This window comes from Arachis hypogaea, chromosome 13, assembly GCF_003086295.3.
Source record: "Arachis hypogaea cultivar Tifrunner chromosome 13, arahy.Tifrunner.gnm2.J5K5, whole genome shotgun sequence".
NCBI classification, from domain to species: domain Eukaryota; kingdom Viridiplantae; phylum Streptophyta; class Magnoliopsida; order Fabales; family Fabaceae; genus Arachis; species Arachis hypogaea.
Window position 1 is genome coordinate 42,804,875 of NC_092048.1, and position 15,098 is coordinate 42,819,972.

Here is a 15,098-nt window from a genome sequence, read left to right on the forward strand (position 1 = left end):
CGCAGGAGAGTTATCAGAGTTTATTTGAGGACCTTGTGGCTGTAAGGAGGGATTTGTTGAACTCTTGGACTGCCTATGCCGAGTTGGAGGACTCTATTGCTGAGGGGGCAGAGGAGGCCTGGAGGATTTTTAAGGAGCAGGTCAGAGTCCTTGCTCCCGACCTGGATCTCTCTCCTTTGGATCTTGACAAGGTCGTTATTGATGGTGCCATAGTTTATCCCCCTGCTCCCGAGGTTGTCACCGAGTCAGATTTGAAGACTCGGGGGCAGAGAATCATTGAGTCTCCTCCTCGTCAAAAAGATGTTCCGAGTTCCTCCCGACCTCTCGGCACCTCTTCTCCGACTCCTATGGACACTTTTCTCCCTGGTCCTGATGGCGCTCCTACTTCTCTTCCCGACTCTGGTGGTGATCCGTCTACTCCCTTCAATCCTGGTGGTGATGCTCTTTAAAATTTTGTTGGCTATATGGGGGCCCGGCCTGTGGGTCTCCTCTTTTTTAAACTCTTTATATTTGTTGTGGTGGTATGTTGACATTTGCCTAGGCCTTTTATGGCCGTAAACAAAAATATTTATAATTGCCCTTTTTTGGATAAGGGTTTTTATTTAACAAAAATACCCTTTTTTGGTATAAGGGTTTTAGCTACCTTTTTGTGTGCATGCTTTCTGATTTTGATTTTTCAAAGTCCCTTTAATCTTTTCTGAAAACCTTTTGCTTGTCTGTCTTTCTAAGCCTTTTCGCTTTAGGACATTCTTTAAGCTTTTTCCTAAGTTTTTTGATCTCTTTTTTGTTATTCCTTATACTCAACTTTGTTTTATTGAGTTCTATGACTTAGGTTATTTTTGCGATGCGTTTTCTTTTCAACTCGGTTTTTCATTTCGACTTATAAGTCGGAATGTCTCCGAGTTTCTCACGATCAACTTTTATAACCTCTTTACACCGACTTGTACCTCGTTGTTTTATCCTGACGACCATCTAGGTCGGTTCATGGGATTTTCACGTTTTGTCGAGCTTAAGTCGGCGCGTTTCGTAGGAAGAAAAAAATAAACGAGAAGGAATTTATAAGAGATATTGTAAAAGATCTTTATTAATTTGGGAAGGTACTTTACTGCTACTAAGGGTTTTTAATAATTTTTTCCCCTTAGCCTCTACTATGATGCCTCATTAAAAACCCTTCTTCAGAAAAAACCCTCTAATGTTTGGGAAAAAATCGTGAAGTTGGGAAAAGAGTACATCAGGGAGTAGAGTTTGCTCTTAACTATAGTACCTTTTCATATTACAAGCATGCCACGATCTTGGTAACTCAGCGCCGCTTAGTTCGGTCACCTTATAATAACCTTTTCCTAAGACCTCGCTGACTTTGTAGGGTCCTTTCCAGTTGGCAGCGAGTTTTCCTTCCCCTAATTTGTTGACTCCTATGTTGTTTCTGATTAAGACCAGATCGCTTAGTGCGAAATTTCTTTGAATGACTTTCTTGTTGTATCTGGTAGCCATCCTTTGCTTCAGCGCTGCTTCTCTTATCTGGGCTTGTTCTCGGACTTCGGGGAGCAACTCTAGCTCCTCTTTGTGCCCCTGTATGTTTCCGATTTCATCATGGAGAATCACCCTTGGGCTTTGCTCACTGATTTCTACTGGTATCATAACTTCTACCCCATAGACAAGTCAGAAGGGCGTTTCTCCAGTGGCAGATTGTGGCGTTGTCCGATAAGCCCACAACACTTGTGGGAGCTCTTCTGTCCAGGCTCCCTTTGCTTCTTGTAGTCTTTTCTTCAGCCCTGCCAGTATGACTTTGTTGGCTGCCTCGGCTTGTCCATTGGCTTGTGGATGTTCCACCGAGGTGAACTGGTGTTTGATTTTCATACTGGCCACCAGGCTTCTGAAGGTAGAGTCGGTGAACTGGGTTCCATTATCTGTAGTGATGGAATAAGGTATTCCATACCTTGTGATGATATTTTTGTAGAGGAACCTCCGACTTCTTTGAGCTGTGATAGTAGCCAGTGGTTCTGTTTCTATCCACTTTGTGAAGTAGTCTATCCCCACGATCAAATATTTGACTTGTCCTGGCGCCTGGGGAAAAGGACCTAGCAAATCCATTCCCCATTTTGCGAAGGGCCATGGAGAAGTTATACTGATGAGTTCTTCGGGGGGAGCTACATGGAAATTTGCATGCATCTGGCATGGCTGGCACTTTTCCACAAACTCGGTGGCATCTTTTTGCAAGGTCGGCCAGTAGAATCCAGCTCGGATGACCTTCCTGGCTAACGACCTTGCTCCGAGATGATTTCCGCAAATCCCATTGTGAACCTCCTCTAGCACTTCAGTGGTCCTTGAGGTCGGTACGCACTTCAACAATGGTGTCGATATTCCCCTTTTATAAAGGATATTTTTCACCAAAGTGTAATGTTGTGCTTCTCTCCAGATTTTCTTGGCCTCTTTTTCCTCTTTAGGGAGGACGTCGAATTTTAGGTATTCGACCAGAGGATTCATCCATCCGAGGTTTAGCCCGGATACCTCAAGGACATCTTGTTTGCCTTCTACTTTCACTACCGAGGGTTCTTGGAGAGTTTCCTAGATCAGGCTTCTATTGTTCCCTCATGGCTTGGTACTTGCTAACTTGGAGAGGGCGTCTGCTCTGCTATTGAGATCCCAAGTTATGTGTTTGACCTCGATTTTCGCAAAGCGCCCTACGTACTCCAAAGTTTTTTCCAAGTATCTCTTCATATTTGGATCTTTTGCCTGATACTCTCCGTTTATCTGGGAGGTCACCACTTGGGAGTCACTGTATATCATCACTTTTGTTGCACCGATTTCTTCTGCCAGCTTTAATCCAGCGATCAGGGCTTCGTATTCTGCCTGATTATTTGAAGCTGGGAATTCAAATTTGAGGGAAACCTCTATTTGGGTTCCCCTTTCGTCAACCAATATTATGCCTGCGCCACTTCCTGTCTTGTTTGAGGATCCATCTACATAGAGTTTCCATGTAGTTGGCTTTTCCTCTTGGTCTCCTGCGTATTCCGCTATGAAGTCGGTAAGGCATTGGGCTTTGATTGCCGTCCGAGTTTCATATCTCACGTCGAACTCGGAGAGCTCTATTACCCATTGAATCATTCTCCCAGCAACATCCGTCTTTTGGAGGATTTGCTTCATGGGTTGGTTCGTGCGGACTCTTATTGTATGAGCTTGAAAGTAAGGTCGTAGCCTTCGTGAGGCTATTACTAAGGAGTAAGCAAACTTCTCTAGTTTGTGATACCTTAGCTCGGGGCCCTGTAGAACTTTGCTGATGAAGTAAACTGGATTCTGCCCAGCCTCGTCCTCCCTTATCAGGGCTGATGCAACAACTTTGTCTGCTACGGACAAATAAAGGACGAGACCTTCCCCGACTAGAGGTCGGGTTAGGATTGGTGGTTGAATCAAGAATCTTTTGAACTCCTGGAACGCTCCTTCGCATTCTGGAGTCCATTCAAACTGGCATCCCTTTTTTAATAAAGAAAATAGTGGAAGGGATTTGAGTGTTGATCCTACCAAGAACCTGGAGAGGGCTGCAAGTCGGCCATTCAATTGTTGAACCTCTCTTAAGCAAGTCGGGCTCTTCATTTCCAGGATAGCTTTACACTTATCGGGATTTGCTTCAATCCCTCTCTGTGTCAGCATAAAACCCAGGAATTTTCCAGCTTCTACCGCGAAGGCACATTTTGCGGGATTTAGTCTCATCCCGTGTAACCTTATGGTGTCGAAGACTTGCGAGAGGTCTGCCAAGAGGTCGACTTCTTCCTTGGTTTTTACCAGCATGTCGTCGACGTAGACTTCCATTAGGCTCCCAAGGTGAGGAGCGAACACCCTGTTCATCAGCCTCTGATATGTGGCCCCTGCATTTTTAAATCCAAATGGTATGACCACGTAACAGAAATTAGCTCTGGGCGTGATGAATGATGTTTTCCCCTGGTCCGGCTCATACATCGGGATTTGGTTATACCCCGAGTAGGCATCCATGAACGACAAGTATTGATATCCCGAGCTAGAGTCTACTAGGGTATCAATACTTGGTAGTGGATAAGGGTCCTTGGGACATGCCTTATTTAAGTCGGTGTAGTCGACACACATTCTCCATTTGCCATTTTGCTTTTTGACTAGCACTACATTGGCTAGCCATGTTGGATATTTGACTTCTCTGATGAAGCCGGCTTCTAAGAGTGCTTGTACTTGTTCTTCTACTACTAGGGCTCGTTCTGGGCCGAGCTTGCGTCTTTTTTGTTGTACAGGTCGAGACCCTGGGTATACCGAGAGCTTGTGGGACATGAGCTTGGGATCTATCCCGGGCATGTCGGAGGCTTTCCAGGCAAAGAGGTCAGAATTGTCTCTTAGGAGTTTAGCCAACCCTTGTTTTAGGGTTTCCCCTAGGTTGGTTCCTATGTTGGTATTTTTTCCTTCCTCTTGGCCGACCTGTATTTCTTCGGTTTTTTCTCCCGGCTGTGGTCGCAGCTCTTCCCTGGCCCTTGCACCGTCGAGCTCTATGGTGTGAACTTCTTTGCCTTTTTCCCTTAGGTTCAGGCTTTCGTTGTAGCATTTCCTTGCCAATTTCTGATCTCCCCTCACCGTTGTTATTCCTGCTGAGGTCGGGAATTTCATGCACAGGTGGGGAGTGGACACCACTGCTCCGAGTTGATTAAGGGTAGCTCTGCCAATTAAAGCATTATATGCTAACCTTACGTCGATGACTATGAAGTCTATACTCAGAGTTTTGGATTTTTCCCCTTTTCCAAAAGTGGTGTGAAGGGGTAGAAATCCCCGTGGTCTTATTGGCGTGTCGCCTAATCCGTACAAGGTGTCGGGGTAGGCTCTTAATTCTTTTTCATCTAAACCTAGTTTGTCAAAAGCGGGCTTGAAAAGGATGTCCGCTGAGCTTCCTTGATCTACTAGGGTTCTGTGGAGATGGGCATCTGCTAGGATCATGGTTATTACCACTGGATCGTCGTGTCCAGGGATTACTCCTTACCCATCCTCCTTTGTGAATGATATGGTTGGAAGGTCGGGTGACTCGCTTACGACTTGGTAGACTCGCTTGAGATGCCTTCTGCGAGAGGACTTGGTGAGTCCTCCTCCAGCAAACCCTCCTGAGATCATATGGATATGTCTCTCTGGAGTCTGCGGTGGTGGGTCTCTTCTATCCTCATCGTCTCGTTTTCTCTTTCCATGGCTGTCCGATCTTTCTATGAGATATCTGTCAAGCTGGCCTTCTCTAGCCAACTTTTCTATCACATTTTTAAGGTCGTAACAGTCATTTGTTGAGTGACCATATATTTTATGGTACTCACAGTAGTCGCTACGGCTCCCCCCTTTTTTATTTTTAATAGGCCTGGGAGGTGGCAACCTTTCAGTATTGCAAATCTCTCTGTATACATCCACTATAGAAACCTTTAGAGGAGTATAAGAGTGATATTTCCTTGGTCTATCGAGACCGAGTTCTTCCTTCTTCTTGGGCTCCCTATCCCTCTCTTTTGTTAAGGGAAGATGCCCGGGTCGCCAACTCAAATCTTTCAGTCTGGCATTCTCCTCCATGTTGATGTACTTCTCAGCTCTTTCCTGTACATCACTTAAGGAGGCGGGGTGTCTTTTTGATATGGACTGTGAGAAAGGACCTTCTCTAAGCCCATTGACTAACCCCATAATAACTGCCTCGGTGGGCAGGTCTTGGATTTCTAAACATGCTTTGTTGAACCTTTCCATATAGGCTCGTAAGGGTTCTCCGACCTCCTGCTTTATTCCCAGGAGGCTCAGTGCATGTTTTACTTTGTCCTTTTGGATAGAGAACCTCATCAAGAATTTCTTTGAGAGGTCTTCGAAACTGGTGATTGACCTCGGGGGGATGCTATCGAACCACTTCATCGCTGCTTTCGACAGAGTGGTCGGGAAGGCTTTGCATCGCGTAGCATCAGAAGCGTCAGCCAGATACATCCGACTTTTGAAATTTCTTAAGTGATGCTTCGGATCTGAGGTTCCGTCGTAGAGGTCCATATCGGGGCTTTTGAAGTTCCTCGGAACTTTTGCCCTCATTATGTCCTCGCTGAAGGGGTCCTCCCCTCCTGGGGGCGACTCTTCTCGGTCGTCGCGGGAGTTCCGACTTTTGAGGGAGGATTCCAACTTCAAGAGTTTTCTTTCTAACTCTTTTCGTTGTTCCATGATGAGCGGATAATTTATACGCTTTTTGGCATTGTTTTTAGTATGTTTTTAGTAGGATCTAGTTACTTTTAGGGATGTTTTCATAAGTTTTTATGTTAAATTCACATTTCTGGACTTTACTATGAGTTTGTGTGTTTTTTTGTGATTTCAGGTATTTTCTGGCTGAAATTGAGGGACTTGAGCAGAAATCAGATTCAGAGGTTGAAAAAGGACTGCTAATGCTGTTGGATTCTGACCTCCCTGCACTCAAAGTGGATTTTCTGGAGCTACAGAACTCGAAATGGCGCGCTTCCAATTGCGTTGGAAAGTAGACATCCAGGGCTTTCTAGCAATCTATAATAGTCCATACTTTGGCCAAGAATAGATGACGTAAACTGGCGTTCAACGCCAGCCTTCTGCCCGAATCTGGCGTCCAGCGCCAGAAAAGGATCCAAAACCAGAGTTGAACGCCCAAACTGGCACAGAAACTGGCGTTCAACTCCACAAATGGCCTCTGCACGTGCAACATTCAGGCTCAGCCCAAACACACACCAAGTGGGCCCAGGAAGTGGATTTATGCATCAATTACTTACTCATGTAAACCCTAGTAGCTAGTTTATTATAAATAGGACCTCTTACTATTGTATTAGGTATCTTTGGTCTCAGTTTTAATCCATTGTTCATCTTAGGAGACTATTGATCTCGTTTAGGGGGCTGGCCATCTCGGCCATGCCTGGACCTTCACTTATGTATTTTTATACGGTAGAGTTTCTACACTCCATAGATTAAGGTGTGGAGCTCTGCTGTTCCTCAAAGATTAATGCAAAGTACTACTGTTTTCTATTCAATTCTTATTATTTCACTTCTAAGATATCCATTCGCACCCAAGAACGTGATGAAGGTGATGATTATGTGTGACGCTCATCATCCTTCTCCCTTATGAACGCGTGCCTGACAAACACTTCTGTTCTACATGAATTGAGCTAGAATGAATATCTCTTAGATCTCCTAACCAGAATCTTCGTGGCGTAAGCTAGAATGATGGCGGCATTCAAGAGAATCCGGAAAGTCTAAACCTTGTCTGTGGTATTCCGAGTAGGATTCAATGATTGAATGACTGTGACGAGCTCTGAACTCGCGATTGCAGGGCGTTAGTGACAGACGCAAAAGGATAGTAAATCCTATTCCAGCATGATCGAGAACCGACAGATGAATAGCCGTGCCGTGACAGGGTACGTGAGCATATTATTCACTGAGAGGATAAGATGAAGCCATTGACAAAGGTGATGCCTCCAGACGATTAGCCGTGCCGTGACAGGGCATTGGATCATTTTCTCGAGAGATGACCGAAAGTAGCCGTTGACAATGGTGATGTATCACATAAAGCCAGCCATGGAAAGGAGTAAGACTAATTGGATGAAGATAGCAGGAAAGCAGAGGTTCAGAGGAACGAAAAGCATCTCCATTCGCTTATCTGAAATTCCTACCAATGATTTACATAAGTATCTCTATCCCTATTTTATTATATAATATTCGAAAACACCATTATCACTTTATATCTGCCTGACTGAGATTTACAAGGTGACCATAGCTTGCTTCATACCAACAATCTCCGTGGGATTCGACCCTTACTCACGTAAGGTATTACTTGGACGACCCAGTGCACTTGCTGGTTAGTTGTATCGAAGTTGTGACAATTATGTATTGAGATCAGAGCACCAAGTTGCTCACGTGCCAGGAATAGTTTGAGCCTGGAGATCACAATTTCGTGCACCAAGTTTTTGGCGCCGTTGCCGGGGATTGTTTGAGTTTTCGGCAAGCTTTTGGTCCGGTAACATCAGTGCCAAGTTTGATCCGGCAACAGCACCAAGTTTTTGGCGCCGTTGCCGGGGATTGTTCGAGTTTGGACAACTGACGGCTCATCTTGTTGCTCAGATTAGGTAATTTTCTTTTCGTTTTGTTTTCAAAAAGTTTTCAAAAATCTTTCAAAAACTCTTCTTTTGTTTTCGAAAAAAATGTTTTCAAAAATTTTCTTCAGAATTTTTAAGAATGAATTCTAGTGTTTCATGAAGCATGTGAAGCCTGGCTGGCTGTAAAGCCATGTCTAAATTCTTTTGGACTGAGGCTTCCAAACCATCAGAGGTAAGTTACATACTTGAAAAATGATGAGCAGCAATTTGTTATCAAGATCAATATACTCTGGTGTTAAATGCTAAAGCTTGGCTGGCCATTGGCCATGTCTAGTGTTTTGGACTGAAGCTTTCATTGAAAGCTTGGCTGGCTAGTGAGCCATGTCTAATTCATGGACTGAAGCTTTAGACTAACATGGCAAGATTCCTGGAATTCATATTAAAAATTTTGGAATCCTTATTTTCCTTTTTCAAATTAATTTTCGAAAAAAAAATACAAAAAAATTAGAAAATCATAAAAATCAAAAATATTTTTCTGTTTCTTGTTTGAGTCTTGAGTCATATCATAAGTTCGGTGTCACTTGCATATGCATCTTGCATTTTTTCGAAAATTTCATGCATTCATAGTGTTCTTCATGATCTTCAAGTTGTTCTTGGTAAGTCTTCTTGTTTGATCTTGATGATTTTTTGTTTTGTGTCTTTTCATGTTTATTATATGCATCCTTGAATTCTTGATGCGTAAGCGTTAAAGAATTCTAAGTTTGGTGTCTTGCATGTTTTCTTTGCATTAAAAATTTTTCAAAATTGTGTCTATGATGTTCATCTTGACATTCATAATGTTCTTGGTGTTCATCTTGACATTCATAGCATTCTTGCATGCATTCATTGTTTTGATTTAAAATTTCATGCATTGCATAATTTTCATGTTTTTCATAAAAATTTCAAAAATAAAAAAAAAATATCTTACCATTTTTCTCTCATCAAATTCGAAAATTTGGATTGACTTTTTCAAAAGTTTTTAAAATCAAGTTGTTTCTTATGAGTCAAATCAAATTTTCAATTTGAAAATCTTATCTTTTTCAAAATCTTTTTTTTCAAAAATCAAATCTTTTTCAAATTTCTTAGTTATTTTCGAAAATTTCAAAAATATTTTTCAAAAATCTTTTTCTTATTTTTATATCAAATTTTCGAAAATGACATAAACAATTAATGTTTTGATTCAAAAAAAAATTTGAAGTTTGTTACTTGCTTGTTAAGAAAGAGTCAAACTTTAAGTTCTAGAATCATATCTTGTGATTTCTTATGAATCAAGTCATTAATTGTGATTTTAAAAATCAAATCTTTTTCAAAACTAATTTCAATCATATCTTTTCAAAAATATCTTCTTATCTTATCTTTTTCAAAAATATCTTTTCAAAATATCTTTTCTAACTTCCTAACTTCTTATCTTTTCAAAGTTTGTTTCAACTAACTAACTAACTTTTTGTTTGTTTCTTAACTTTTTCAAAACCACCTAACTAATTCTCCCTTTCTAATTTTCGAAAATATCTCCCCCTTTTTCAAAAATTTCTTTTTAATTAACTAATTATTTTTATTTTTATTTTCGATTTCAAAAAAAAAAATTTTTTTTCGAAAAAAAAAATTTACTAAATATTTTTCAAAAACTATTTTCAAAAATCACTAACTCCTTTTCAAAAATAATTTTCGAAAAATCCCTCCTTCTCTCTCATCCTATTCTATTTATTTATTCATCTACTAACATCTCTTCCTCACATCATCACCAAATTCGAACCCCCTCCTCTATCTGTGTTCGAATTTCTTCTTCTTCTTTTCTACCAACAATAAGGAACCTCTTTACTGTGACATAGAGGATTCCTCTTCTTTTCTTTTTCTCTCCTCTTTCTTATGAGCAGGGACAGAGAAAAAGGCATTCTTGTTGAAGCTGATCCAGAACCTGAAAGGACTCTGAAGAGAAAATTAAGAGAAGCTAAATTATAACAATCCAGAGACAACTTGATTGAAAATTTCGAACAAGTAAAGGAGATGGCAGACGAACCCAACAACAATGCAAGGAGAATGCTTGGTGACTTTACTACACCTAATTCCAATTTACATGGAAGAAGCATCTCCATTCCTGCCATTGGAGCAAACAACTTTGAGCTAAAACCTCAATTAGTTTCTCTGATGCAGCAGAACTGCAAGTTTCATGGACTTCCATCTGAAGATCCTTTTCAGTTCTTAACTGAATTCTTGCAGATATGTGATACTGTTAAGACTAATGGAGTAGATCCTGAAGTCTACAGGCTCATGCCTTTTCCCTTTTGCTGTAAGAGACAGAGCTAGATTATGGTTGGATTCTCAACCTAAAGACAGCCTGAACTCTTGGGATAAGCTGGTCACGGTTTTCTTAGCCAAGTACTTTCCTCCTCAAAAGCTGAGCAAGCTTAGAGCTGATGTTCAAACCTTCAGACAGAAAGAAGGTGAATCCCTCTATGAAGCTTGGGAAAGATACAAACAGTTGACCAAAAAGTGTCCTTCTGACATGCTCTCAGAATGGACCATCCTGGATATATTCTATGATGGTTTATCTGAGCTATCAAAGATGTCACTGGACACTTCTTCAGGTGGATCCATTCACCTAAAGAAAACGCCTGCAGAAGCTCAAGAACTCATTGACATGGTTGCTAATAACCAGTTCATGTACACTTCTGAAAGGAATCCTGTGAGTAATGGGACGCCTATGAAGAAGGGAGTTCTTGAAGTTGATACTCTGAATGCCATATTGGCTCAGAATAAAATATTGACTCAACAAGTCAATATGATCTCTCAGAGTCTGCATGGAATGCAAGCTGCATCCAACAGAACTCAAGAGGCATCTTCTGAAGAAAAAGCCTATGATCCTGAGAACCCTGCAATAGCAGAGGTGAACTACTTAGGTGAACCTTATGGAAACACCTATAACTCAACATGGAGAAATCATCCAAATTTCTCATGGAAGGATCAAAAGCCCCAACAAGGCTTTAATAATGGTGGAAGAAACAGGTTTAGCAATAGCAAACCTTTTCCATCATCAACTCAGCAACAGACAGAGAACTCTGAACAAAATGCTTCTAATTTAGCAAATCTAGTCTCTGATCTATCTAAGGCCACTGTAAGTTTCATGAATGAAACAAGGTCTTCCATTAGAAATCTGGAAGCACAAGTGGGCCAGCTGAGTAAAAGGATCACTGAAATCCCTCCTAGTACTCTCCCAAGCAATACAGAAGAGAACCCAAAAGGAGAGTGCAAGGCCATTGACATAAGCGCCATGGCCGAACCTGTGAGGAGAGGAGAGGACGTGAATCCCAAGGAGGAAGACCTCCTGGGACGTCCAGTGATCAATAAGGAGCTTCCCTCTGAGGAACCAAAGGAATCTGAGACTCATCTAGAGACCATAGAGATTCCATTAACCCTCCTTATGCCCTTCATGAGCCCTGATGAGTATTCCTCTTCTGAAGAGAATGAGGATGTTACTGAAGAGCAAACTGCCAAGTTTCTTGGTGCAATCATGAAGCTGAATGCCAAATTATTTGGCATTGATACTTGGGAAGTTGAACCTCCCTTGTTCATCAATGAACTAAGAGATCTAGATCAACTGACATTGCCTCAGAAGAGACAGGATCCTGGAAAGTTCATAATACCCTGTACCATAGGCACTATGATCTTTAAGGCTCTATGTGACCTTGGTTCAGGAATAAACCTCATGCCCCTCTCTATAATAGAGAAACTGGGAATCTATGGGGTGCAAGCTGCTAAAATCTCATTAGAGATGGCAGACAGTTCAAGAAAACAGGCTTATGGACAAGTAGAGGACGTTTTAGTAAAGGTTGAGGGCCTTTACATTCCTGCTGATTTCATAGTCCTGGATACTGGAAAGGAAGAGGATGAATCCATCATCCTAGGAAGACCTTTCCTGGCCACAGCAAGAGCTGTGATTGATGTTGACAGAGGTGAAATAGTCCTTCAATAGAATGAGAACTCCCTTGTATTCAAAACTCAAGGATCTCCCTCTGCAACCATGGAGAGGAAGCTTGAAAAGCTTCTCTCAAAGCAGAGTCAACCAGAGCCCCCACAGTCAAACTCTAAGTTTGGTGTTGGGAGGCCACAACCAAACTCTAAGTTTGGTGTTGAACTCCCATATCCAAACTCTAAGTTTGGTGTTGGAGAGTCTCAACAAAGCTCTGCACATCTGTGAGGCTCCATGAGAGCCCACTGTCAAGCTATTGACATTAAAGAAGCGCTTGTTGGGAGGCAACCCAATGTTTATCTAATTCTTATTTTTATTGTTTTTCATGTTCTCTTAGGTTCATGATCATGTGGAGTCACAAAATAAATAGAAAAATTGAAAACGGAATCAAAAACAGCAGAAGAAAAATCACACCCTGGAGGAGCATCTGTCTGGCGTTCAGCGCCAGAACAGAGCATGGTTCTGGCGCTGAACGCCCAAAATGGGCAGCTTCTGGGCGCTGAACGCCAGAACAGGCATGGTTCTGGCGTTCAACGCCAGAAATGGCACACAAATGGGCATTGAACGCCCAAAATGGCCACCAACCTGGCGCTGAACGCCCAGAGTTGGGTACAAAGGCATTTTTACATGCCTAATGGGTGCAGGGATGTAAATCCTTGAACACCTCAGGATCTGTGGACCCCACAGGATCCACTCAGGATCTGTGGACCCCACAGGATCCCCACTACCTCCACTCACTTCTTCTCACCACTCTCTTTCACACAACCCCATAAACACTCTTCCCCAAACACCTCTTCACCACTCACATCCATCCACTCTTCCCCATAAACCTACCTCATAAACTCCACCTACCTTCAAAATTCAAAACCAATTTCCCACCCAAACCCACCCATATGGCCGAACCTTAACCCCCCTCCCTTCCCTATATAAAGACCTCCATTCTTCATCAAATTCACACAACACACCCCTCTACACTCTCCTTGGCCGAAACCACATCTCCCTCTCCCTCTCCATATTTCTTCTTCTTCTTCTTCTATTCTTTTGTTTATTGCTCGAGGGCGAGCAATATTCTAAGTTTGGTGTGGTAAAAGCATAGCTTTTTTGTTTTTCCATTACCATTGATGGCATCTAAGACCGGAGAATCCTCTAGAAGAGGGAAAGGGAAGATAAAAGCTTCCACATCCGAGTCATGGGAGATGGAAAGGTTCATCTCCAAAGCCCATCAAGACCACTTCTATGATGTTGTGGCCAAGAAGAAGGTGATCCCTGAGGTCCCTTTTAAACTCAAAAGAAATGAGTATCCGGAGATCCGACATGAAATTCAAAGAAGAGGTTGGGAAGTTCTAACAAATCCCATCCAACAAGTCGGCATCCTAATGGTTCAAGAGTTCTATGCCAATGCATGGATCACCAAGAACCATGATCAAAGTAAGAACCCGGATCCAAAGAACTATGTTACAATGGTTCGGGGGAAATACTTAGATTTTAGTCCGGAGAATGTGAGGTTGGCGTTCAACTTGCCATACATGGAAGAGAACGCACGCCCCTACACAAGGAGAGTCAACTTTGATCAAAGGTTGGACCAAGTCCTTATGGACATATGTGTAGAAGGAGCTCAATGGAAGATTGACTCCAAAGGCAAGCCGGTTCAACTAAGAAGATTGGACCTCAAGCCTATAGCTAGAGGATGGTTGGAGTTTATTCAATGCTCAATCATTCTCACTAGCAACCGGTCTGAAGTTACTATAGACCGGGCCATCATGATCCATAGCATCATGATTGGAAAAGAGATGGAAGTTCATGAGATTATACCTCAAGAACTCTACAAGGTGGCTGACAAGTCCTCCACTATGGCAAGGTTAGCCTTTCCTCACCTCATTTGCCACCTATGCAATTCAGCTGGGATTGACATAGAGGGAGATATCCTCATCAAAGAGGACAAGCCCATCACTAAGAAAAAAATGGAGCAAGCAAGAGAGCCCAGTCATGGAGCTCAAGAGGCGCAAGAAGCTCATCACCATGAGATTCCGGAAATGCCTCAAATGCACTTTCCTCCACAAAACTATTGGGAGCAAATCAACACCTCCCTAGGAGAATTGAGTTCCAATATGGGACAACTAAGGGTGGAACATCAAGAGCATTCCATCATGCTCCATGAAATAAGAGAAGATCAAAAAGCAATGAGGGAGGAGCAACAAAGACAAGGAAGAGACATAGAAGAGCTCAAGGACATCATTGGTTTCTCAAGAAGGAAACGCCACCATCACTAAGGTGGATTCATTCCTTGTTCTTATTTCTTCTGTTTTTCATTTTCTATGTTATGTGCTTATCTATGTATGTGTCTTCATTACATGATCATTAGTAGTTAGTAAACTCTATCTTAAAGATATGAATGTCCTATGAATCCATCACCTCTCTTAAAAGAAAAATGTTTTAATTCAAAAGAACAAGAAGTACATGAGTTTCGAATTTATCCTTGAACTTAGTTTAATTATATTGATGTGGTGACAATGCTTCTTGTTTTCTGAATGTATGCTTGAACAGTGCATATGTCTTTTGAAGTTGTCGTTTAAGAATGTTAAATATGTTGGCTCTTGAAAGAATGATGACTAGGAGACATGTTATTCGATAATCTGAAAAATCATAAAAATGATTCTTGAAGCAAGAAAAAGCAGCAAAGAACAAAGCTTGCAGAAAAAAAAAAGAGAAAAAAAAAGGGGCGAAAAAAGAATAGAAAAAAAAATAGAAAGAAAAAGAAAAAGCAAGCAGAAAAAGCCAATAACCCTTAAAACCAAAAGGCAAGGGCAAATAAAAAGGATCCCAAGGCTTTGAGCATCAGTGGATAGGAGGGCCTAAAGGAATAAAATCCTGGTCTAAGCGGCTAAACCAAGCTGTCCCTAACCATGTGCTTGTGGCGTGTAGGTGTCAAGTGAAAACTTGAGACTGAGCGGTTAAAGTCAAGGTCCAAAAAAAAAAAAAAGAGTGTGCTTAAGAACCCTGGACACCTCTAATTGGGGACTTTGGCAAAG

General features: G+C 41.8%; 1 non-coding gene across 1 annotated transcript; it reads right to left on the reverse strand.

Moving 5' to 3' along the window:
* Positions 1–10,503: 10,503 nt before the first annotated feature.
* Positions 10,504–10,607, reverse strand: LOC112739132 (small nucleolar RNA R71). Its single transcript, XR_003170072.1, has one exon. It is a non-coding gene; the product is annotated as a small nucleolar RNA R71 (small nucleolar RNA).
* Between the last annotated feature and the right edge of the window lie 4,491 nt (positions 10,608–15,098).